At 40.3% G+C, this 27,754-nt stretch overlaps 1 long non-coding RNA gene across 1 annotated transcript in view; it reads left to right on the forward strand.

Moving 5' to 3' along the window:
• LOC145540947 (uncharacterized) overlaps positions 1–10,067 on the forward strand; it is a 53,504-nt gene extending 43,437 nt beyond the window's left edge. The window contains exons 4-6 of the long non-coding RNA XR_014078658.1: positions 6,263–6,368; positions 7,397–7,543; positions 9,971–10,067. This is a non-coding gene — a long non-coding RNA (uncharacterized LOC145540947). The remainder of the gene's footprint in view (positions 1–6,262; positions 6,369–7,396; positions 7,544–9,970) is intronic.
• Positions 10,068–27,754: the final 17,687 nt, after the last annotated feature.

Raw genomic sequence — 27,754 nt, forward strand, 5'->3', positions numbered from 1 at the left:
GTGAATTGCTCAGTTACATGGCCAGTCATCCATTTGGAGAATTTATTTTCAGGTTTCCCTCAACTCAGGGTCTGTTCTCCCCAACTAGTATCAACTATGTGATTCTGTGTAATTCTCAACTTTTCAGCATGGTAGATTTCATTTTTTCATATACACAACTAAAGTGATGGAAAATGTATAACAACATCATGTAGAATGTTGGAAATGGAATGGACCTTGACAATTTTTTAAAGCCAACCTCGCCATTTCCTGAGTGAATAAACAAGTACAAAGAGGTCCAGTGATAGGCCCAAGGTCCCCAGAGAGCTTACAGTAGAGTTGTAAGAAATCATTTCCACTATCTATTGTCCACCATCCACTCTCCAAATCACCTCCAATTTTTAATTTTATCACCGTTGGGCTTCCCTGGTGGCGCGGTGGTAAAATCTGACTGCCAATGCAGGAGATGTGGGTTCAATCCCTGGGTCGGGAAGATCCCCTGGAGAAGGAAATGGCAACCCACTCCAGTATTCTTGCCTGGGAAATCCCATGGACAGAGGAGCCTGGCAAGATACAGTCCATGATGTCACAAAGAGTTGGACACAACTTAGTGACTAAGCATACACATACATGAAAAGTATATTTGTTTTATTCCTGCCTTAATGTTGGGGCTGAAACCACTCAGCAGGTATGTTTGTTCCCATCACTGTTTTCCTGGGTGACTTTGGTTTACTCTGCTATTGTTTGAGGAGCTTTGCGTACAACTAGGAAAACTGTTAAGTCTTCACATTGGCAATGATATTTAAGACACATAAAAGATGAATCACTGAAGGAACCTATAACTTTGCATGATCAAAGTAAAAATTCTATTTTTATGGCTGTCTGTGTTTTATCATCTATAAATTTTATAATAATGATTAGGTTCAAAGTAGGAACATAATTTACATACATCAAAACGTCTCACAGTGTCCTTACAGCCTCTGAAGCACCTGCAGCAGACAGGAGGCAGCTGAAAGCTTCCAAGCTCTCAGAGGCATTAATCAATGGAGCCTCTCTAAGGGGGAGAGAGAGAAAGAACGTGACAGCAACGGTGGCCTCTTATAACCACACTTGTGTGTCCTGCAGTGTTCACATAGGAATAGTGCTTTCTGCATTTGTCAGAAATACACTTACTTCAGCTTTTTCATCCCTTCCCAAGGTAATCAGTCCTATTTCCCAGAAATGCTTTTTCTCTTACACTGACCAGAAACTCTTTAAAAGTGTCAGCACAGGAAGAACTTTCGAGAGTGTAGCTATTTAACACAACTGATTTCTCCCATCTGTGCCCAGAATATGTTCAAGTCTATAGATAGATGGTGTGTGTGTCCCTTGAGTCTCTGCAGCACCTTCCATCTTCTCCATCCTCCCACTTAGTTCTACCTTAGATTGATTTTGCCTCCTAGCAAAGAGTTAAAGGTGATCACGGAGGGATTTAAGTCCAGGCATGCTGGCAGACGTGCACTGAGGCAACAGCAACTACAAATCACGGATGGTGCAAGCTTTCAGAGTAAACATCAATTTCTCCAATTTGCTATAGCCCGAGAACTTTATAAGCCTAGCGAATGAATTGTGAGTGTGGGTTTTGTGCTGGATGGATTCAGCAGGGGTTGTTTCTATAAAGCTCTGTTAATGTACGCTGAGTCTTCAGTTTAAATATCATGAAGGAGTAAAAAGTCACAGCTGTTTCACTCACTGCCCTCCTTACATGTGTCAGTTTCAATCTTCTTGGACAAAGGCTGCCTTTCAATCTTGCACCTGGATTCAGCTTCATACTGATGGGTGTGTTGGCCAGAGCTTGTTCCCAAATACCAGGGCAAAGACTTTCCCCTCATCTCTCTGCATCTTGAAACCCCATCTCCATCTTCAAATGCACTACCTAGCCTTCAATGCAATATATTTTTGGCTGCACATTTAGCCATGTCTCATGTCCTGTATTTAGAAATATCTTCTGTTTCTGTGAGATTCTCCTTCTACCATAGTAAGTATTGAGCTCTTCCACATGTTAAGCACCGAGTTAAATGCTTTACATGGACCATCTTGTTTAATATTTATACTTCTATGAAATAGGCATAATTATTATCCCCATTTTATAGATGAGGAAACTAAAGCTGAAGTGAAATAATTTGTCCAAAGTCTTAGTAAAGGCCAGAGCTAAGATCTGATCAGACAGACTAAAGCTGTTCAGAACTTTAATGTTAATATCTTGCTTCTCACATTGGACAAAGCTCTCAAAGAGCGAGGTGTTAGTTGCATGTCTTTGTTTTCCTCCTTGTGCCTAGAACACTCAAATATTTATTCATTTCAAAGAGCCTAGGAAGAGCCAGGATAACAACCAGAACCTATAAAACTAGTAGACCTAGAAATATGATTCCTCCAAAGGAGACCCTGCTTTTATTCCTGATGATGTAAAAAGCCTAGAATAGGAAAATTCAGTTTAAGGACAACCTTAAATAAAAGTTTCATTAATCCGAATGAGTATTCCTACAATATTGAGCCCTGGGTTCAATTTTAGAACCCTCTCTATGCTTTGGTAGTAACAAAGCTGTTATAAAAATAATTTGATAAGAGAGTCCATTGCAATGGTGTGACTTCACTGTGCAAAAAAGGGTGCCTTAGCCCAATGTCTGAGCATACCTAACTTATGTAATGCTAACATAATGGATTATGCATATTGTATCGGGTTAAAAAGGAAACCCAGTGAAGTATTACAGCAATTTAAAAGATATATATTGGGGCTTGTTCAGCAGAGATATTTAAAATTTAAACCTGTTTAAATATTCAACTGAAACTAAAATAAAATTCTGAAAAATGGAATTCAATAGAAAAGCTCCATTAAGAGTAAAAATGCTTCTCCAAACCCATTTGGCTCTAATAGAAACCCATCGAGTGAGGGTTTCATTGTTCAGGCACCAGCCAAGGGAAAAATTATACATACGTTTGGGTAGAAGAATATCAGTGGGACTTCCTGTGGCATTAGCTTCCCTTACAAAAGTAAAAGAGGAAACTCAGACCAACACTCAGATCAGGCCATGATTTGTTTAAAATGGTCTGGAGAGCTTTCTTAAAGAGCATCTTCATATTTGCTCCTTTGCTTCAGTAAAACCTCATTTCACCTTCCACATCAGATGTGATTCTTAAAAAAAAAAAAAGGCACCTTTTGCTGCAATATCAGGATACTGACCAATTTGCCTCCCGAGAGCCAAGTTTTATTTCTCTGATAAACATCCTGCAGGATGTTTTTATTCCATTAATTGAAATGGTGGCTTGCACAGAAATGTACCGCTCTATCAAGGTCTGCTTGAGTATCAGGCTCAGGCTGAGCCCCAGCATTTTCATGCTGCCGTTCTCCTGACAGCAAACACACAAGGATTCTGAAACATAATTAAAACAATCAGTAAGAATTAGCTAGCTCGGTGACTGCACTCAAATAGCAAACCCAGAGAAGTAAATGGGGAAACCTATGGATAAGTGAACAGGAGCTTTCCTCAGAGGAAGCCCTTCCAGAGATGGAGAGAAGGCTGTTAGGAGACATAAAATGGAGGGTATTATGAGAAGAAATATAGGATAATATAAACAGAGTCTCTAATCCTGAGGACTGTAAATCCCTTTTCCTTAATTGGTTTAGAAACTGTGGTCTGTAATGTGAGACGGAGGGCTCTGGCTGCCTTTCTTCTTTGCTGCCCAGAATCACATTAAGTGGAAAACAATAGCAAGGCTGACAGCTCCCTTTCTGCGGGGCATTTAGAGCTAATCTGCTATTGAGACTAATACAATTACATGGGATTAGGGCACTGCCAATGATACAGAGATTGGGGAATTCTCCGGGGAGGAAAAACTGGGCATTTTCAATGTGGGGTACAGGGTTTAAGAGGGATAGAGGTTCCAGTATGCAATGCTCCTAATTATTCAAAAATCGACAGAAACAACCAGGAATTTGTAAATCATTCAGGATCTTGATGATGTATTTTAATCCAAATACAATTCTAGTTTGTGATTTCTTCACTGGTGCTGTACACTGCTTCCCAGGTGGCTCAGTGGTAAAGAATCTGCCTGTTAGTGCAGGAGATTCAGGAGACCAGAGTTCAATCCCTGGGTTGGGAAAATCCCCTGGAGGAGGAAATGGCAACCCACTCTCATATTCTTGCCTGGAAAGTTCCATGGACAGAGAGACCTGGTGGGCTACAGTCCATGGGGTCACCAAGAGTCGGACATGACTGAGCAGGTACACACGCTGTACACTGGTTTGCTTATTTTTAAAGATTTATAATTAGATTTAGAGATCCCTAACAGGAGTGCACCTTTCTACTTGCTCTCTTGATATGTGAGCAAAGCAGGTAGGTAGTTTTATGCCTACTTTACAGGAGAGAAAACTGGATTTTAGAGAACGTAAGTAATTTGCCTAGACACGCATACAAAAATGTGAAACCCAGGATTGCAACCCAGGACTTTGTAAGACTGGAGTTTATTCTTTCTATGACCCCATGGTACCTTTTCAGCTATTGTGTGACTAGGATGGATGTGTGATGCTGTGTCTCTGGGTTTCCCATACCCAGCATCAATTCCTCTGATTTCTCATTGGGGGACTTTAAAATCAAACTAAGGTATGGGCACATGACCAAGGCTTACCCATTCTCAAGTACCAGTTGTGTTGAATTGCCAAGTGCATATTCTGTCTATATAATCTATGTTTATCCATTGTTTATGGAACATTTTGCCATGTCAATTTTGGAAGTGCTTAACTTCAGAGTATTTCTTTTCTTGGAAACATAAAACCCCTCTTTAAACAATTAAAACTCTATAATTTGCTGAAAATCTCTTATTTGGCTTTCAAAGTTTGAGGAGATGAAGCAAGAATTAGAAACTCATACAGTCTTGCCAGCTGTGGGACAACTGAAGAGATATTACAATCATGCCTTAATTTGTTTCTTCATGGGTGTTCATCATATTTCTTGAGTACTCAACTGTAGTGATGGTACTGAATAAAACACATAAAAAATGGGATCCTTAAAGATGTAGCTCATTCAGGAAATGGGAAGTTAGACAGTCCAGGTCTGGCCTTCTGGTTTCTGCCAGAAACTGTACTCCTGTGGGTTGGAAAGTTCTATCATTTTCAGAAGCTGAAGATCATGGAAAAGATTGCCAGAAAAAAGAGAATTTTAAAGATGATGTCTTTTCCTTTCAAGTACTCACTTTGTGTGGGTGCTTATACACCTTTATTTGAGATGATCCCTGCTAGTTTGTGCAAGAAGCTTGGTGCATTGACATGCTTTTGGGACACTATGGATATGGGAGTGATTTAAGGATCTCTCAAACAGATGTAGTGGTTGGGTGAGCAGAAGGTTAAATTCAGGGACCCTAGGTCTACTTCCTCTAAAATACTCAGAAAGAGATTTGTTTTCTTTGCAGAATAAATAGACCGTTAGGGCACCTCTGCTGTGCAGTATCCTCAGCCGTAGAGGATGGAGTCCTAGATGGCTCATGTCACTCTGTTCTCTGATGTAGCCGCCACACCTGGTCATTATTTGTTTATTTGTTTAAAACAAAGAAACAAAGAAACAGGCTCTCTACTCCCAGGCAGTGGGGAAAGACATTCCTTTCCTATTTTCATGAAGCTCCAGAGGCCTTTCCCCTCTATAGAGCTATCAAATCCCAAGTTTGAAGAACCTTCAGGTATGTCATCAAAGGCTGTCATGTTTTGTAAGTTACCTCCTGAGGAAGGGCCGGTCATATTATTCCCATCTTGCACATTTTACACAGTAGATCAATTTCCAATTCCCAACAAGTGAACTTCCCAAAATTTTATACAGTGAAACTTAACTCTGATCATATGGGCATAAAAATATGCATACCCACCAGAGCATTGTTAAGATTTCAGGAAGAAAATTTTATTTCATCTTAAAATACAATCTATAGTAGCCTAATTGTGAAAAATGCATTGTGTGTGGGCCTCTTTTGAATATTTAGATGTGGAAGAATGTGAGCAGTCGCCAGATAATATAATTTTCACCCAGCCAAATATCGAGCACTGTGAAGAAAATGCAACTTTTGCAGTGTGATTTATATATGCTTATATACCCTTCATTTTGAGTCTATGTGAAATGCAGACATTTATAGTTCTATAACCAGAGGAATAAAATTTGAATGTGTAGTAAAATGAGAAATGTATTTTAAATGGGCTTTCGAAACAGAACTGGGGAAGTCGTCAGGAGGCCACAGTCACTAATATCATTGGTTATTTCGCTAGATGGCCGCTCAGATGGAGGCCTGGCAGGCACAGGATTGAATTCGGGCTAATGGGCATGGGAGATGGAGTGACGGCTTCCCAGAAAAGATTGAGACACAGCAAAATGGTAATCCAGGCTGGCCAGAATGCATGCCACAAAACCACTGTGAGAAATTCCTCCTTCCTGTGTGATGGATCCTTATTTTTTGTTTACTTTTAAAAGAAGAATGAAAAAAAAAAAAAAGAATGATTTTATGATTTGGCACAGATCTATTTCTATTTCTATTGCAAATATCTCCCAGCTGTGTTCTTGTGTCAAATTTACAAAAGATATAACCATTGTTTCCACAAAATATTGGAATATTGAGTGGTTATTTGCCCATGGGCACCTATCATGCCCAATATAACTCCTAGCATGATAGAAGCCACTCATGGGCCCCAAGCGATATGTGGGAAACAGAGAGCTTTAAAGAGTGTTTCTTGCTGTGATGGGCAGCTGGTGTTGTTGGTTGTCCTCCCCTTCAGAGGGGCCCTAACAGAACTCAACATTCCAGTTGGAAATTTGTGTCATGTGGTTTGAATGGAGATTAATCTGTTCTCCCTCCAGTCTCTATCACAGAGATGTCATGAACCAAAGCTGGGCCAGAGTCCTCAAAATTTTTCCTGCACTTTAAGGGAAGACTGGTTTATTCCAATAGTCTTACTAAGCTGAGGGGATATGGGCTGGGGGTCGCTGGCAGCCATTTTTATTAAGTACCACACAGAGAAAAACATCCTAGAGACTGAGCCAAGCCAAGCTGAGTTCAGAGATGGAGAGAAACCAAAACTGGTTACCTAATTTGAGTCTCTGGATCCAGCCATGCTTGATTCCAGTAACAACCCCCTTTTCCAGTTTTGTGAGCTAATAAACTTCCTCTTTTGCTTAATGGAGTTTTAGTTGGGTCTCTTCTATTACTTACCACCCCCCTAAAATCCTCATAAACTTAAAGTTAACAAGAAGACAATGTATTTCATTTATATTTGCCAGCTTTCTCTGTAGCCTAGGTTGGGACCACATGACTAGTTCCTGCCAAAAGACTGTGGGCAGATGTGATCAAAAGCGGAAGCATTCAAGAAATAGTACACCTTGTCCAGCTCTCTTTTTCATTTTTGCAGAGACTTAGAGGCCATATCTATAAGATCACGTGGCTAGAAGACAACAGAGCCCATATCTGCATGGATCACTTACACAGTGCAGAACAGAGCCCCCTGCCAACCTTTGCTGTGTTACATCACCAAAATTTAAGGAATTTTTTTTTATAGGTACATAGGGGCTTGGGATAGAAATTAGACTTAGTTATGGAAAAATTAAGCACGTTATTTTTTTCTTTGTTTTGCTGAATTTGTGGCTAAGATCCATGTTCATCGATTAGCTTTATGTAAGGCTTCTTCATAACATAAGAAGTGGAGGTAGGAGATGTCTAAGAAAACACAAAAAAACCAAGAATAGGGAGATCGTGAGCATAGGAGCCGTCCTTGGTGTTGTGCCCAGAGAGTCCTAGAGACCATGGCCTCAAAGGAAACCAACGTTCACCAAGTCCAACTATGGGATCAAGCACTTTACCTATGTTATTTCACTCCATTGTCACCAACAAATCAGGAGATGATATAAATGCCATTGTATTGACAATGAAACTGAATTCCAGAGAGATTAAGTAGAGCCACAGATTACTGGCTAGACAAGCTTTGAACTCTATCTGTCCAACTGCACAATCTAGCCTAAATTAGTCTGTTATTACTGCTAAATGTAATATAAATGTTACTTAGAGATAATCCTTTCCAGATGCACTCAAAATACCAGTCTCCCTGATCCATCTTTCAACACAGAGAAAGCAAGATTCTGTCATGTCTGGTTTGGGTTCTTGGGTTCAACCATGTCAGGGTTGCAAAACTCACGACTCCCAGTCCCCTGACAACTTAATTTCCCTGTTCCTGGATTCTTATAGTCCTTGTCTGTCCACCATTGAATATGATAGTCTTTTTCTTCAACAACCCATCTGGGATAGTGCCCTTCTTACCTTAATCAGTTTTGCTATTGGGTTCACAGTCAACTGTGGTCCCTCATTCCCAGCTCTTCATCTTCTCTAACCAAGTTCTCTTTGCCCTGACAAACTTCCTAACTGTTTGTACCCATTTCTAACTAAGCACCTTTGTCAGCCAAGGTGCTTCTTTCGGCTAACATACAGGTTTCCCAATCCAGATCTAATCATTTTCTGAGCTTATCAAAGGCTGCCCCATTATTCCTATATCTTTGCAGTATTAGCATTCTCAAAAAATATCAGTGACCATCTTCTGGGTCTCTGGTCAAATAAGACTTAAATTTCATTTAATGGTATTTGGTGAAGAAGAATATTTCTTCTTAAAGGTCTAACTTATCTTTGACTCCAAAGGAATATCTTACTCTAAATCCTCATGTATTTTATGCCAAATAGACATTGCTATCCAAAATGGAAACTATGAAATTAAAGAGAAATTTGTCATTGTGGGGTTCCCCCAAACTAGACACCAAACACAGGAGTATACCCAGCAGTTTGAAGGGGAGTCTTTGGCCTTCAATAATATAGAATCAGGCAAAACTATCTATTGCTTCCTTGCCATAAGTTAAAAACCAAACAAAGATGTAGATGAATGTGTAACTTCCCCAAAGGTACATCGGGAAAGGAGAACTCCCACAAAAGGAGTTTATGATGTGTGATTACGATATGTGCACAAGCCATCCACGCAGTCATGCTTAAGGGCTGTCACTGTGCTGGGACACAGTTACTGTTCAGTTGCTCAGTAGACTCTTTGTGACCCCATGGACTGCAACTTGCCAGGCTTCCCTATCCTTCACTATCTCTTGGACTTTGCTAAAACTCATGTCCCATTGAGTCAATGATGCCATCCAGCCATCTCATCCTCTGTCACACAGTTCTCCTTTTGCCTTCTGTCTTTGCCAGCACCAGGGTCTTCTCCAATGAACTGGCTCTTTGCATCAGGCAACCAAAGTATTGGAGCTTTAGCTTCAGCATCAGTTCTTCCAGTGAATATTCAGGGTTGATTTCCTTTAGGACTGACTGGTTTGATCTCCATGCTGTCCAAGGGACTCTCAAGAGTCTTCTCCAGCACCACCATTAGGGCTCTTTATGGACCATCACTGAAGTCAGTATTTATGAAAGTTCAGACAGCAGTGCTTGTGGTTGTGCTCAGTCACTCTGTCGTGTCTGACTCTCTGTGACCACATGGACTGTAGCCTGCTAGGCTCCTCTGCCCATAGTGTTTTCCAGGCAAGAATATTGGAGTTCGTTGCTATTTCCTCCTCCAGGGGAGCTTCCTGACTCAGCGATTGAACCCCGTATCTCCTGTGTCTCCTGCATTGGCAAGTGGAGTCTTTACTACTGAGCTACCTGGGAAGCCCCTCAGGCTGCAGATTAACCAGCCAGTTCTGGCCTTTTCCCCACCATTGAATAAAACAATGCACCAAAGTGCATATAGTACATCTCTGTGAACATCACATTGTCATGAACTCATCTCTGAGACAGTGAATTCTATAAGCATTCATAGGTTTTATTCAACAAACATCCATTTTGTAGTCAGACAGTTTTTGCCTCTGACATCTGCCAATTCATTGTCTAAGAAGAAATTACTGAACTTATAGAGTTGTCATTTAAAAAATGAATATGGCTTATTATCTTTATTTATATCTTTCAGATGGCTCTAAACTATCAATCCAGAAGACCTCTGAAGCTTTTTTGGGGGGAAAAAAATGTTTCTCAGTCAAAATAAAACACTACACTTTGCCCATTAACAATGTGTTGATTTTTGCAATAAGTTCTCTTTAATTTTATTGAAATTTGAGAGTAGACAGAGGTCCCTGCCATCTGGACCTAAGTATATAGCTTAACACTGGGGCTTCATAAGGGACTGGGTGAGAGAAAGGGAACCTGGGGTCTAGTTTCTTTGTGGCCTGTCCTTCTCTAGCTGTCAGGCTTTGGTCAAGGCATCACACCTTTTCAGCCTTCTGGTTTCCTCCATTGTTAAACATGGTGGTTGGAGCCAGAGTTTTTCTAAGGTACTCTCCTATTTTGTGATGTTCTGTTCCTCTACAATAATTTCCTTTCTTCAAACAGATAGAGTATCATTGTTCTCACTGCACAGCTTTCTTCCCACATCTCTTTCAGGCAAACTCTTATTCAGCCTTCAGATCCCAGCTCAAACATTGCCCTTTCTTTGGCTCTCATTAGACTTAAGATGCCTTCTCCTAAGCTTACATTTTACATTATAAAGAGGTCACCCCTTGTACTCTTGAACTATACATACTATGGTAGACAGAATAACATCTCTCCAAAAACATCCATGCTCTAATCCTAGAACCTGTGAATATGTTATTTTCCATAGCAAAAGGGACTTTGTAGATATGATTAAGTTAAGGATCTTGAGATGGGAATATGTATTATCCTGAATAATTTAGGTGATGGTGGTGGAGCCTATGTAATTACAAAGGTTTTATAAAAGGGAGGCAAGAGGGTCCAAGTTAGAAAAAGGAGATATAACACTGTGTATGTGCTAAGTTGCTTCAGTCGTGTTTGACTCTTTGTGACTGTATAGACTATAGCCTGCCAGGTTTTTCTGTCCATGGGATTTTCTAGGCAAGAATACTGGAGTGGGTTGCCATTTCCTCCTCCAGGGGATCTTCCTGACCCAGGAATCAAACCCACATCTCTTATGTCTCCTACATTGACAGGCAGATTCTTTACCACTGAGCCACCTGGGAAACCTGATATAATATTGGAATGATGCAATCTGAAGGTATAGAGGAGCCATAAGCCAAAGACTGAAGGCTTCTAGAAGAGGTGGGAAAGGTAAAAACAAAAATGGCAGAAAGAAAAAAAAGAAAACAGATTCTTCTTTGTTACCCCAGAAAGAACACAACTGCTCAGTTGTTAACACTTAGCTTTAGACTTCTGAGGTTCAGAAATGTAGGAGAATAAATACATGTTATTTTAAGCCATTAAGTTTGTGGTAATTTGTTATAGCAGCAATTGAAAACTAGCACAGAGACTATGATACAGCATACCATATTATAACCATTTATGTAACTGCTTTTCTTCTTGCTGGTCAATGAACTTCTTGAGGGCAAGTACCAAATTTTATTTTGATCTTTATATTCTCAGTTCTTAGACTAGTCCTTGGCATATAGTTGATACTCAAAAGATATTTGTAAAATGAATGAATAGATGAATAAATTTTGTTTTACAAAATAATGTCAAAATTTAAAGGATAAGTGACTTGCTCATGGCTTCACAGTAATGCTGCCCAAATGCTGTGCTTACTCTGGGATGTGGTATTTTTGTGACTGATGTTTTCACTGAGAGTACACTACCAGAAAGGTTTAAGTATTGTCACTTTATATGCAACCACGTTACACAAATCTAGATTCCTGGGTAGAGACTGGCTTTTATTTATTTATTTCAGGAATAATTCTTGTGATTCTATAGGAAAAATAAAAAAGATTCAAGCATTGGCAGAGTGTATTGTAGTATACAGTTTTCCTTGGAGCTCTTTCAATGATTCGATCTAATGCTAAGTAGTCCAGATTTTGAGTAGTAAAAATATTATGTGCACTTCATCTGTTTGTTTAAAATGGGCTTTCTAAACAAAACCTACACTTAGCTGAAAGTTACCAGTGTCAGTGGATGTGAATGTGTATGTGTATATTTACACATCACAGAATGGAAAAGGGGTTGGATAAGGGAAGGGGAGGCAGAAAAGACCACCCCCACCACTTTCTGGGTAAAAGTACAGCTGAACTCCCCCTGGCTTCTCATGATGGCTCCATCCAGGCCATGAGGGGAATGTTTTTGAGCAGGAGTCCTTGGAAGAAAGAGCAAACGTGACTGCCGTTTAAACTGCAGATGGTCAGTGTTGTCTCAATCTTTGTGTGAACAGCTGCTTGTTGTCCTCTCACTCTTCAAGGAGAGTTTGTTCTGTTGTTTGGCAATCTTTGCCCAGAAGCTATTCCTATTTGACGAGGAGAGGAGTTGGCCTCACGACATTTTGTAAGAAGAGTTTAACTATCTTCAAGCAAGTCTCCCTGGGAGAGAAAAGTCTACAAATGTTCATGCTAGTGATGTACCTTCATTCAAATGGCTCAAACCTGCCATGAAGAACTTACTAGTTTATTTTATTGTAGAAGTTCAAATTCTTTTTCATCAGAAAATCCATATTTAAATTTTCATTTATATTTGCAACTAGAGAATTTAGGAACCATCAATCCACAAGTACCTTTTGAATGTCTAGTCCTCAAAGGTGAGGCAAAAGAAGGATAAAATACAGTGTGTTCCCATGATTGAACTTTCAGTGTTGCTGAGGAGATAGGAAATTGCCCACACTAGTGAAAAATTAGTGTCCAAGGCACATGTACTATATATTTTTTTGTAGATTTTTTTTTTATGTGGACCATTTTAAAGCCTTTATTGAATTTGTTACAATATCATTTCTATTTTATGTTTTGGTTTATTGGCCAAAAGGCAAGTGGGATCTTAGCTTCCTGACCAGGCATTGAACCCACACCCCATGCATTGGAAGGTGAAGTCTTAACTACTAGACTGCCAGGGAAGTCCTTATATATTTTTATTGAAAAGATGCACCAAAACAAATAATCTGGGGAACAAAAATACACTTATTCTGCTACCGCTCTGGCCCAACCATTTTCACTTGCATATTTCTTCCTTGCCATATGTGGCCATAAGCACAAAAGCAATATGCAGTAACAATATGTTTCAGCTTCACCATTATCACCCCACAGTTTGTTTTTTGTTCCTCATGTGGTATGGGAAAGTGGTACACAATATGTTGGGAAGTTTTAAGAACACATTTTTAGAATTTTCACAGTATAGCAGTTAAGAAACTCATTTTCCTATCTTTCCATGCTTGTCACTTTGTCACTCAGGTCTTAGCTCAAATGTTGCCTCTTCAGAAAGACTTTTGTTGACAGCCCAGTCTAATGTAGTGCTCTAACCTGTCACGGTCACATTATACTATTTAATTTTCCTCACAGTCCTTTTTTCAACATAAAATCCTTTTTTTCCCATTTGTGTGTTTGCTTGTGTGTTCTCTCCTAGCCCATATTAGAAAGAAAACTATGTTCTCTGCTGTCACAGCTACATTTCAAGTACCTAGAATAGCATCCATGGTACTGTGGGACATCTGCCATACTTGGGACTGAATTAATGAAATACAAACTGTCAGTCTTTTGTCTAATTCATAATTAATACTACTCATAGCAGAAAACACAAACCAAAATTGACAATGACTAAAACTTGCACACAGAAAAACTTACTAAAAATGAAAAATTGACTGAAAGAATCAATCTTGTTGGTAACATTGAAAATTCAAAAATTGATCTCAGAAAATATACACTTTCTTGAAATAATTGACACAAATAAAATAGACAATAGCTAAAACTGCATTTATGAAATTTCACCGTTGACTAAAAAGTGGCAGAAGAAACACATTTTCTAAACAAAATTTATATCTACAAAATCTGACCCTGGACAATTATGCTTGTGGAAGTAAAGGCCTTAAAAGAAAACTTGTAATAGCAGAAGATATAATAGGTAACATTTTATATGTTTGGGGAAAAAACCTGATGGATAAATCAAATTCTCATCATAAAATTCATGAGAAGGAATTGATTTTGAGAAAAATAATTTCAGTTAAGTGAAAATAGAAAAACTGGAAACTGTTTAAATGGTTTATATAGAAGAATTGATCAAATAATGAAATTGCCTTAATGTAGTTTGATTCAAAAAAGTCTTTCTTGGCAATGGTGATATAATTCTGATTAAAATGATTGTGTTCATAAATATGGAATCAATATATTCTTATGGTTGAAATGGTGGGATAACATCTCCCAACAATCTGGCCATTTACACAGCTTTAGACCAATATAATAATATACCACTAAATTGTGAATCACAATTCACAGTGTGCAATATGCTAAGAATAAAACAATATCATCATAAATCATCAGGGGAGTCTCAGAAAACAAAGCAGCCAATAACCAGCTGAACAGCCTTGGAAAAGTCTCTCAGTCCCTCTGGGTCTTAGACATATTCAGTAAGAATTTGAGTGACAAATTTAGACTAAAGTCAACTCCAGAGTGCTGACAAAGAGAACATGTGTATTACTGAGAATGCAACAGAAGTAGTGGGTAACAGGATATCATGGGCTAACCTTTAGTGACGAGCAATGTTTGGGTATGGAAAGACGACAAAGCACTGGAAAAGAAGCAGACAGAAGCAAGTAAACCAGAGATAAGGCTGGTATAATGTGAGGGGTGAAGAGCTGAGTATCTTCGAAAGCAGACAATCTGATACTGTTGGGAGAAAATGTCAAAAACAAAAAGAAGGTTCTAGAATATGCCTAGATGACCAACTTTAAAATGGAAGCAATAGTCTTGGGACACCATAAGAGGAGGTGATCTTTGAGGACACAAGAATACTAGGAGCTTGAAGGAGAGACCTCTTGGTCAGAGCTTGTGGGTTTCTTGGTGACAGTATCTGAACCTGAGCAAACACAGGCAATGGGGTGAATTTACCACTTCATCTGTTCAAACCCCAGATGGGGCCTGGGTGTGGTAGCTTCAGGAATGGATATAACCAGGGACTGAAAGGCCTGGGACTGCCAGGACTTTCCTTACTCCATCTCTGCTTCTCTTTTAGTTTTGGCTTCATTTTCTCTTACTGTAGACTAACTTTCTATACTTGGCACAGAGAATTGTGGCTGGTAGCTCTTACACCCCTAGCTTTGTCACCAAAGAAATTTCCTTATATCCAATGTGAAAAATCTTGCAGGAATGACTGGACAATCACTATTGCCGGAGGGACAGACCATATGAGAAGGTACAAGAAAACAAGGCAGTCTCCGAAAGAAAGGAGATTACTGGCTCCCAGAACACAGAAGAGCATGGGACAGACACAGGCAATGGGGTGAGTTTACCCCATTATGTCCCCGGCAAGCAGTTGAGACATGTATATGCCTTTAAAACTGAACGAAAGAAGAATTTGTCTAAGGCATAAGGAAAGATCAAGTTGAGAAGGAGAAAAGATAAAAATGAAGAAAAAGGAGATGGAGGAAGGTGAAAATAACAAGCCAATGCCCACTAGATGAGAAATGAACCAGAATGGGGCTCTACATGCAGAGGGGCTGGAGGAGTCCTCTTTTCTACTTAATCTCAGTCCTTCCTTGATTTCTCCATCTCTTACTCCTCTAGTTGGATGATCCTGTTGGCTGGTCCACCTGGTCCACTCTTTAGTTCAAAGTTTATTTTCCTCCCTTCTGGTCCAGCCCTTGATTCAGACTTCTCATTCCACGATGGACAACCGGGTAGTGCTATGCACCTTGAATGTGTTCTTCTTCCCAGCTGGGCACTAAGTAGGCTGGGCAGGAGAAAACTGGGTCTCTCAGGTCCCAGGGAGGACAGAATCAGGAGCACAGATGGAGAATTCAGCATTTGCAAAGAAGGCAGAGTGGGAATCTTTCTCATAGACAAAATAAAAGGAAAAAACAGTGGATATACTTCTACAGAGACATATTTGGGGAGATAAAGAAACAGGTTAGGGTAAAAGAAAGGGTTAATGAGAGATTTAGGGAAGATAATCTCTTCAGAAAAGCAGAAGTCTGAACCATCAACTGCTAAGAAGGATGGAAAGAATAGAGGTGTTATGAGTGTGTTAGTTCCCTGTGTGTGTGTATATTTAGTTGCTCAGTTGTGTTTGACTGTTGTGACCCCAAGGATTGTAGCCTGCCAGGCTCCTCTATCCATGGGATTTTCCAGGCAAGAATACAAGTGGAGCGAGTAGCCATTTGCTTCTCTAGGGGATCTTCCTGACACAGGGATCGAACCCAGGTATCCTGCACTGCAAGTGGATTCCTTACCATCTGAGCCACCAGGGAAGCCTGTGTTAGTTCCCTAGACCTGTGCTAATAACTACAAGCCAGGTAGCTCAAAACAACATAAATTTATTCTCTCATGTTTCTAGAGGCTGGAAGTTGAAAATCAAAATGTTGTCAGGACTGCATTCCCTCTGAAGCCTCCAGGGGAGAATTTATCCTCATCTCTTTTAGCTGATAGTATTGCTAGCATTACTTGCTTGTGACTGCATTCGCCCAAGCTCTGGTCCTGTTCACAAGGCCTTCTGCTGTGTATGTGTGATCTCCCTTTGTCATTGGATTTAGGGCCCACCAGATATACCAGGATGACCTCATCTCAGGGTCCTTAAATTAGTCACCTTTCTCCAAGCAAGGTAACAATCACAGACCGGGGCTGAGGTGCACATATTTTTTTGAGGACCACTATTCCTATAGTCATGTATAGATGTGAGAGTTGGACCGTAAAGAAGGCTGAGTGCCCAAGAATTGATGCTTTCAAACTGTGGTGTTGGAAAAGACTCTTGAGAGTCCCTTGGACAACAAGGAGATCAAACCAGTCAATCTTAAAGGAAATCAGTCCGGAATATTCATTGGAAGGACTGATGTTGAAGCTGAAGCTCCAGTACTTTGGCCACCTGATGTGAAGAAATGACTCATTGGAAAAGACCCTGATGCTGGGAAAGACTGAGGGCAAGAGGTGAAGGGGATGACAGAGGATAAGATGGTTGGATGGCATCACTGACTCAGTGGACATGAGTTTGAGCAAACTCAGGGAGATACTGAAGAACAGGGAAGCCTGGTGTGTTGCAATCCATGGGGTTGCAAAGGGTCTAGCACGACTTTGTGACTGAACAATAACAACAACAACCATTCAACCCATTATATGGGGAGTGAAAAAGGTCTGGATTAACTGATACAGAAAGGTAGCCTCGGGGCATGGAAGAGAAGAACAAATATGAGTGTGGAAGTGGCCAAGTTGGATTTGGACACATGAATTATCATAGGTCAAGACTGCATGATTCTCCAGCAGTTTTTGGCAGCTGGGAAGCAGGAGCAGAGCAAGCAGAGAGGTAACTTGGAATATGGTGTTTATAGGTGGGATTAACAGAGGGTTAAGGAGATGAAAGCTCTTCCCTTTCTTCCTTCCAACTGCAGAATATGCAATGTCTGTTTATTGGAGTGAAATAGTATATGTTAGGAGGAAGACATGGCAACCCACTCCAGTATTCTTGCCTGGGAAATCCCATAAACAGAAGAGCCTGGCAGGCTACAGTCCATGTGGTCACAAAGAGTCAGACATGACTGAAGTGACTTGGCAAGCAAGCAAGTATATATTAAATCATCTTGTAAACTGGAAAGCATTTAATAAAATAAGGAGGTATGATTTTTATTTGTACTCATCACTCCTCCCTATACCTTATTCTTATCTCCCAGACATATTCTTTTGTTTTTATTTTTATTTAAGTATAGTTGATTTACAATGTTTTGTTGCTTTCTACTATATAGCAAAATGATTTGGTTATACACATACATGCGTTCCTTATCACATTTTTTTTTCCATTATGGTTTATCACAGGGTTTTGAATATCATTCCCTGTGCTATACAGTAGGATCTTTTTTATCCATTCTCTATATAATAGTTTGCATCTGCTAACCCCAAACTTCTAATCCACCTCTTCCCCTCCCTTGGCAACCACAAATTTGTTCTCTATGTCTGAATCTGTTTCTATTTTGTAGATAATTTCATTTGTGTCATATTTTAGACTCCATATGTAAGTAGTATTATATGGTACTTGTCTTTATCTTTCTTACTTCATTTAGTTTGATAATCTCTAGGTCCATCCATGTTGCTGCATATGGCATTATTTCATTTTTTATGGTTGAGTAATATTCCATTGTATGTATGTATCATATCTTTACCCATTTTTCTGTTGATGAGCATTTAGGTGTTTTCATGTCTTGACTATTTAAATAGTGCTATGAACTTGGATCTTTTTGTGGTAAATGTATCTTTTTTAATTAGAGTTTTCACCAGACATACACACAGGAGTGGGATTGCTGGATCATATGATAACTCTTAGATTTTTTTAGGGATTTCCATACTGTCCTCCACAGTGGCTTCACATTCCCATCATCTATGTAGGAAGTTCTTCTTTTCTCCACACCTTCTCCAGCATTTATTATTTGTAGACATTTTCGTGATGCCATACTGACTGGAGTGAGGTGTACCTTGCTGTAGTTTTTATTTGCATTTCTCTAGTAATTAGTTGTTGTTGAACATCCAGATATATTCTTATGATCCTACTCTACATTCCTTCCTATTTTCTCTACAATCCCCCCAAAATAAAACTTTAAAGAAAATCTCAACTCCAGTAAACCCAAACTTTTTTTTTTTTCCATGAATGATGCCTGAAATGGCCACAGGACTGAATACAATAGTCACTGAGAAATACGCCAAGCCTCTCCAGGCTCTTCAATACCGTGGTGGCAGAGTGTTTGTCTGTATCACAAGGTTCTAAAAAACGTGTTAGAAAATTTTCATTTATTGGTGGGACCAGAGATTGCTCAGAAGTCAAGCCTCTAGTTCACATTTCCAGGGCAACGCTCAACAGTTCCACCCCATCCCGGAAGGCTGGCTGGGGGGGAGTGAAAAAGCATGGGTTACTTCACAAGCTGCTAGAGCTGTGATTTTTTAAAGTTCATTTTTCCCTTTATCTTTGTCTTTCTTTTTTTAAAAAGCAGCAGAGCTCTCTCTGCAAACAAAAAATTATATCAAATAGATACAAGTGGAGCTGCCAGAGGTGAGGTGGGGGATGGGGACAAAAAACTGCACCCTTCCTCCCAGTCTGCTTCCCCATCCCCTGGGGTCTCTCCCCACCAGTCCCCTCCTCTGGTAACTCCTGAGCACTTCTAAGCAACAATTTCTGAGCAGCTGCATGAGCAGTTGTGATGCAGGAGACACAGGTTCAATCCCTGGGTCAGGAAGATGCCCTGGAGGAAGAAATGGCAACACACTCCGATATTCGGCTACAGTCCATGAGGTCACAAGAGTTGAACATGACTTAGTGACTAAACAACAACAACAACAAAGTTGAAGGTACAGAGGACAGAAGCAGCCTTCTGGTCCAGAGACATTCAAGATCTTGTCCAAGGAGAGTCTGTCTCAGACTGGGCTTCCATCAATTAACTTTACTACTTAAATAGTGGAATTGCCAAATATTAACAGTTACCTTGTGAGTGACTTCAGATAACATCCAGTCCAATTCTGTCTTTTTTTTTTGTATCAGTTCTGGGAATGTTCAGTGACAACTTAACTCAAGTTCAACTGTTCCTTTCAACAGGAACATGTAACTTCGTCTCTCTGTAAACCTTGGCAAGAACACCATTTAAAAATATCTAATATAGAAGTTTTCAGGATAAATGGTTCTATTTTCATGAATATTGACATCTTACCATTCTTGAGAATGCTTACAGCCCAATTAAGGTCTGTGAAGGAAGGGTAAATGTCAGCTCAGGCTCCACTTTATACTAATAACCTCATCTCATCAAGCTACTTCCTGAAGAATATCCTTGTCTCCTTCCTTCCATCCCTCTTCAAGAGTTTTGTTTTGTTTTGTTTACCAAATGTCTTTCTTCTAATCTGAGGGTAAGTTTTTTTCCCTTAAACCTATTTATTTCTTAGCCATCTGACATGCCCAAGATAGCACAACTCTCACAAGATCTGTTTTTACTGCACTGGATTTGGCGATTCTCCTTGCTTGAATAAACTTGCACACATTAAAAGTTTTACTAGAGGAGTGAGGATTGCAAATAGGTGTTAATAGGGCAGGCCTCCAAAATGAGCCAAGTACAAAGGTATTTGGCAGACGAATAAGAGTTCACTAACTCAAAACTAACAATGGAGTTAGATTCAGATGCCATTATTTTAGAAAGGCATTCAATAAAGTTCCTTAATACAAATCAACTAATACTTATCCACAACCTCCTATGTGAAAGAAAATTATGTTGAGCTCAGTTATGGGGGAAGGTGAGGATGGGAATACAAAGATAAGTAAGACAATTTCCTTTTCCAAGAAAATGACCATGTCACCAGAAGGATTAGTCAATGAACTGTAATGCAACACAAAGTTATTTAAGATAGAGGTTCTTTTCACAGTATTGATTCTTCCAATCCAAGAACATGGTATATTTCTCCATCTGTTTGTGTCTCATTTCATTGTACAGCAGAAACTAATACAACATTGTAAAACAGTTACACTCCAATTAAAAAATTAGGGAAAATTAAAAACAAAACACAATGTCATGGAAATTTTACAAGTAAAATATACTGAAAGTAAAATGTATAAAAATGAAAACATAATTTAAAGATGAAGAATTCAGATAAATGAAAAAAAGATAGAAGTTCTTTGAGATAGCTGTTTAAGTTATTTAAGCGAGAAGTGGGTCATCTGGATGTGGAGAATGCTGGCCATCAGCTAGAATGAATGGAAAGAGAAGATATTCAGGACTGATTGAAGAGGCAAAAGACATATATTAAGATATCCACAGAGAATGGGGGAGAAATATAAATCACAGGTAAAGTCATGGTTTAAAGTCTGTATTTGTGAGAAAATGGAATGCCACCAGGAAAGTGAGGCAAAGATAGCAATAATAGTAAGTTTTGCTTTGGAAGGGAAAAGTTTGAGGTGCTAGGAAATCAACTCAGGTACAGATACTGATGCTCATAAAATTGAAAGAATGGTGTCTTGTGCTCACCCTCAGAGGGAATTTAGCTCAGATCACCTCCATACAATGACTCACAAGACAGTGGATGAGATCCTACAAAACCAAAAAAAAAAAAAAAAAGATAGAAGCAGAAAGGAGGAAGGATTAAATAAAGCATTAGAGGAGGAGAGTTTCCAAAGGAAACACAAATATATGCAAAGCTCAAAGGAAGACAAAGAGGATGAGGACTGAGATGTTACTGGGAATTGGTGATTAGTAGCCACTGGGGGCTTTTATGAGAGCTGTAAGAGGATAGGGTGTTTTCCTTAACTCACTGTCCATGTTTATTCATTATCTCTAATACGTCAAAACTGGAGTTTGTAATGGCTTTGATTCGATCTCCTGGCTTCTCTCTATGCAACTTTTCAGCTCTGTCAGATAAATGCTTTCTTATTTCCTCAGAATTTGGCCACATGTTGCTGGCCAAACCATGGATGAGTACCCCTGAGTCAGTCGCCTCTTCTGATCCAACTGTCTTTAATAGGTGGCACTGGTGCCCATCATTAGTGTATGGCTGGCCTTTCAGCAGGAGCTGGCATGAGGTCAGCACCAAAAGTGCCATGTCTAGTGGACTATGTCCACAGTAAAATGCTCTGTGTCAAAATGTAAGGATTCAAACTCTAGCTGACTCCTGGAATTTTAAATAGTACCTACAAGGGAAGATAAGTTCTCTTTACGCCAATATCTAATTAGTACATAGGTCAATATTAATAACACCTTGTATTTGCATAGCACTTTAAACTTTTCAGATGCTTCTGTAAAATATTATTCTAAAGGAGTTCTAGAGACAGAAGGGCATGTATAAACATATTCTACAAATGTAGATACTTTATAGCCTTATTTCATGCAAATGAATTAATAAAAAATTACGTGATGACAATATCTAAACAATGCCCTATAACACACTGTCTGTTGTGGTACTTAAAATGATAAAATGTGTCAATCTCCTTAGTTCTATACTGTTAATGACTGTTAATGACTCTTCTGCAGGTGAGCAATAGCTATCATTAATTTGGAGGCCAAGGAATTTGCCTCTCCAAGAGCCATTGTTACTACAGAAATTGATATTAGGCTGTAAAGACCCATGTCCGTTCCTCTGAATGTGGTACCCTAGAGGTGGTTTTGGAAGTGGGAAGAAATCTCAGGTCCCTGCAGAACAGATCAATCCAATTCAAAGCAGAGTGGGTTTTCTGAAGTCTGCAGTAGCCATGAGAGAAACCGAGGCATTGTGAGTTAGTTGAATGAGTTGAAGTCATTCCACTGCTTATGCACATCTGCTGGACAAAAATCCATATCTCCTAACTCTCAGCAGAGTAAGTACTCTTCCCAGTATTTCACTATTGAATAAGTAATGTGGCATCAGAAGATGGAACAAGAAGAGTGGAAGGAAAGAAATATTTTAACTTCTGATCCACTACAGTCTTTGTTCTATTAAATGGACCACTCTCCACTCAAATATTTAAGCCAGAAGCATTTCCCTTTGCTTCCATCTGCCCGGTAACAATATCCAATAAATCACTAAGTCCTGTCACTACGTCCAAAATATACCTTGAATACATTCTTTCTTCCTTGTATTCCTTCGAACTGCAAGGAGATCAAATCAGTCAATCCTACAGGAAATTAATCCTGAATATTCATTGGAGGGACTGATGCTGAGGCTGAAGCTCCAATACTTTGGCCACCTGATGTGAAGAGTCAACTCATTGGAAAAGACCCTGATGCTGGGAAAGATTGAAGGCAGGAGGAAAAGGGGATGACAGAGGATGAGATGGTTGGATAGCATCACCGACACAATGGACATGAGTTTGAGCAAGCCTTGGGAGATGGTGAAGGACAGGGAAGCCTGGTGTGCTGCAGTACGGGGTCACAAAGAGCTGGACATGACTGAGCGACTGAATAACAACAAGACTATTGCAAAAGCTTTAAAATTGGTGCCCTTGCTTCAAATGCTAGCCCACCTAAAGTCCATACTTCACAGACTGACCAGAGTAATCGTTTGATGCAAAAATTATATCTTGTTCCCCCTACCACCACCTTTCCTTCACTGGCTTCTAGTTTCATTCAGAGTAAAATCGAAACTTCGAGCTCATGTTCTGCGTGATCTTGGCAAGTCTACCAAGATCATTCTCTCTCCCCATCATTTACAACCCCAGGCACATCAGTCTTCTGACAATTCTTAGAATGTGCCAAGCTTCTCCTACCTCGAGACCAGCACGCAGCCTTCCATATGCCTGGATTATGCGTCCCCAGCTCCTTGCCTGTCTGACTCCTTGTTTCATCCTCATGGGAAGCTGCTCCATGACAACCCAATTTAAGTAGCCACCTACATCCCCCTGATTATTCTCTGCTACATCACTGTATATTTCTTCCCTAGAGATTATCACAATCTCTATGCATATCTTAAATGTATATAGCTATTTACTGTCTTTAGTCCCTATTGCAGTATAACCTCTGTGAGCTAGGTAATCTCATTTGTTTTATTTGCCACTGTAGCCTCAGGGCAAAGCCCGATGCCTAGCATGCAGCTTTAGCTGACAATTCTACCAACAAAATATATCTTAAATCTCTTCCCTAATTCCACTGTTTCCACCATAGTCCAAGTCACATTATCTTTCCTTGGAGGGAGAACTAATGCAATAACCTCCCAATTGGTCTTCCTGCCTCAACTCTAGCCCAGAACGCAATAAATATTTGTTATAAAATAAATAACCATATCATTGTGGGAATAATACTAATATCTAAAAGAGATGGAAATCCAGACCCTGCAGGAAGATTACTTAGTTTTTTTCCAAACCATGAAAGAACATCCAACAACGTCACCAGCTTTTGCTGCTTGAATGATAGAATATGACACATTTTATTCAAGCCCAGGCACAGCACAGAATGGGGACTAGAAAGTATTTCATTTGTCTACCTGTGAGCTACTATTCTAGTTAAGTACATGGAGCTTCTAGGCTCCAAATGAGGTGTAAGAAAACAACCCAAATGCCTAGGATTTCAACCATAAACACTCACAAAAGTAATAACTTAAGAAGTCCTCCACAACCCAACCCTGACCACACCAGAGAAAAATGAATCTGGAGAGTTTTCTCTAATGTCTGTACCTAAAGGTTGGGGTGTTATAGATCCCAGACAGAAAAATGGGAGCACTGTCAATTAAAAAGCAGTTTAAAAGCTTCTGCTGCCGTCTTTGAACTAGTGGCAAGTGGATTGTAGGACTTCTCTAACTGTCCAGTGGTTAGGACTCTGCGCTTCCACCGTAGGGGGACATGGGTTGAATCCTTGGTCGGGGAACTAGTATTCCACGTGCTGTGCAGCATGACCAAAAAAATAAATGTTAAAAATCATGTATGTGTGAGAGCATGTCCGGTTGCTCATTCGTGTCTGACTCTTTGCGACCCCATGGACTGTAGCTCACCAGGCTCCTCTGTCCATGGGATTCTCCAGGCAAAAATACTGGAGTGGGTAGCCTTTCCCTCCTCCAGGGGATCTTCCTGACCCAGGGATCAAAACTGAGTCTCCTGCATTGCAGGTGGATTCTTTACCGCTGAGCCACTGAGGAAGCCCGTGTGTGTGTGTGTGTGTGTGTGTGTGTGTGTGTATTCCTGATAACATGTCCCCATTGTCAGACCCAGAAACATCTTAGCTAAGAGGTGAGGGATTGGGGAAGAGAAGTGTGTGAGGTTGTTTCCATCACATCAGGCATATTGTACAGATTTTACTTGAATCTTACCAATTTCAAGAACCCCCAGGCACTATCTTTAATGTACTCTCACAGAGAAAGTGCAAATACATGTACATCTGGACCGTGGCAGCTGGTTGTGTGGAAGGATTTGGGTGCTTGAAGCTGGTGTGGCTAGGGTAAGAAGCACCTGCTTCTTGCCTCATCTGAAGGGACTTGGAGGGAAAAATCATCCTGAGGTGACAGAAATAATTACATCAGTTTGTCTAAAACTGACAAAAAATGCACTTGATGGCACAAAGCAATTAAGGCTGCCCTCATCTGAGCTGGCACAGGGCAATGGTCCCAGGTGAAAAATTCCACAGCTATGGCAGTGAATATTAGCATCATCTCCACAGCACCTTCCCTCTCTGTTCCTCCGCAGTTCATTCCCCAGGGCTCTGCGACATAGCTACTGGACATCTGAGGTAGTACCTTTTGGACACCAGTTAGTCTCATTTGAGGTCTCTCCCCATCCCCCATGTAGATTTGTAGCCTGGCCTTGACCTGAAATCCATCCCTGGAGTGAAACCTCAGAGCTTAATCCACTAAGTCGGTCTGGCTTTGAGCCCCAGAGAAAATGGGATTTCTATAAAATGTTCACTTTAAAGAGAGATTTGCTCCCTTCACAGCTCCTTTTCTGCGTCACACACCATTAACTCACAAAATGCTGGCTATCGTCTGCTGCAGAGACTCGAGCCGATTCTGCATAAAGGGGAAAATGCCTGCATTTGCTCCCTGTGTCCCTTCATGAGGCTCCTTCTGACTCACACACGCTGGGTTTCTGGGCCTCAGACACCGTATCACAAAACATCCTTAACTGGCTGGCTTTCTTGTCTCCCCGGAGTACTGTAATTTGACACAGTGACAGAAACATGGCATCTCCACTGTGATTCTGGCTCTGCACCATGTCTCCATGTTACAGAAGCTTCAGGAAAGCTCTACTCACAGACCAGCATAAATGCCCATGCCCAACCAGGGGCCAATGCTCTCTTCTTTGGGAGTCTGTCATGTGCCTCTGACCCCAAAATGCATTTCAGAAACACCATTGACATGACTGAATCCTCTTCTAGCTACTTGGGGAGTCTGGCGGTTATTGTCTGTTAATTACCTCCCTCTATACATCCTCCACTGTTGTCTGTCCTCCCTTGGGGATGGTATCAGCTAGGCTCCTCACCCACTGGCTTCTGCTTTAGGGAAACCCTGGTAGGAGGTCAGAGATTGGGAGAGAGTGAGATCAGGGTAGTTCTTTCTTTGCTCCCTCTCAGCTTCAGTGTTCAGTGTCTTGGAGTATCTGTGATCTCCAGGATTGAAAATACACACCAAGATATGGAGAAAAGGGAACTCTCCTACATGGAGGTGTCGGGGGAGTGTGTAATTTCCTTGGTTCTGTCTCGCCGCAGCAGAGATTTGAAATGGTGGACCAGTGTTACAGCTCGATTACAGCTCAGAGTTTTATTCAGCAAGCAAAGGAAAGTACACCCTCGAGGTGTGAGGGCAGGCTGATCTCAAAGGAGAGGCCTCAGTCCGTCTTGGCTTCCTCCTTTTATACGTTTGTCTCCTACCCCACCTTGAGCCTGCCCTATGCAAATTGGGCTAGCCAAGAAGGGGGTGTGTTTGTTTCACCTCAAGTTCTCACTCTGGTTCATGGATTTTCTTTTGTTCGTTTTCGCGGGCTTTTCCCTTTCTTTGTCTTTCGGCCACCGCCATTTTGGACTCCTTTTTTCTACTCTAACTACCTAACACAGGGTTGTCAGGCTTGTCGACGGGAATGCAAGTTAGTGCAACCACTATGGAAAAGAGTGTGGAAGTCCCTCAAAACTAAAAATAGTGTTCTGATAGGATCCAGCAATTCCACTCCTGGACATACATATGGACAAAACTGTCACTCAAAAAGATACATAGACCCCAATGGTCATTGCAGCATTATTTATAATAGTCAATAATTGGAAAGAGCTTAAATGCTCACTGACAGATGAATGGATAAAGAAGATATGGTGTATATATATATACACAATGGAATATTACTCAGCCAAAAGAAAGAATGAAATAATGCCATCTGCAGCAACACAGATGGATCTAGAGATCATCAGACTTAGTGAGGTAAGTCAGAAAAAGAAAGACAAATACCATACGATACCACTTACATGTGGAATCTAAAATATGACCCAAATGAACTTATCTACAAACAAAAGCAGACTAACAGACTTAGAGAACAGGTTTCTAGTTGCCAAGGGAAGGGAGGGAGGGACCAGGAGTTTGGGATTAGCAGATGCAAACTATTATATAGAGAATGGATAAACAACAAGGTCCTACTATATAGCACAGGGAACTGTATTCAATACCCTGTAATAAACCATGATGGAAAAGGATATGAAAAAGAATTGTATATATAACTGAGTCCCTTTACTGAATAGTAAAAACTAACACATTGTAAATCAACTATACTTCAACAACAACAAAATACACATTAAGAAATTCCCTCCTCCTAGGCTCTATCTCATATTTACCAGTATTTTCCCTCCTCGCCCCTTCAGTCCTGGGTGTGCCTCATCTCTAGTCTGTGGCTGCCTCATTATCCTTTAATTGTCCCTTAATTCTGCCCACATCTATGCAAATATCCCTTCATTAAGGGCTCTTTGTTTGAACCTCTGTATGAGTTGCTTCCCCCAGGTGCAGGAAGAACCACCTGTCTGGTTGAAAGGTCCATTCCTGTTCAGAAGTCTGGCTTCAATACTCAGAACTCTGTATCAAGACAGTCTTGGTATGGATCTGGTCTGTCTTCGGATTTTTGCCCTAATAAAGCCTTTCCACATTCCTCTGATCAAGCCATGGCCTCATTCCACTAACTAGATGTGTGTCTTTTGGTCTTCATCCTGGTTCCTGGCCTGGATACTCTGTCTGTTATCCCAGAATTTCTTGATCTTGAGCTGTCCTTTCATCTTGATAACTCTGATGCCCCAAATCCTGGCACCTGAATTCCTACTAAAAAACTTTTCTTTTCAGTATACTACCCTTCTCAGTATTTAGATATCTAAATAGTACCTGCTGTTTGTTTCCTTGCTGCTGTGTTT

The sequence above is a fragment of the Giraffa tippelskirchi genome, chromosome 3, assembly GCF_054371585.1.
Source record: "Giraffa tippelskirchi isolate mGirTip1 chromosome 3, T2T-mGirTip1v1.2.pri, whole genome shotgun sequence".
Classification (NCBI taxonomy): Eukaryota; Metazoa; Chordata; class Mammalia; order Artiodactyla; family Giraffidae; genus Giraffa; species Giraffa tippelskirchi.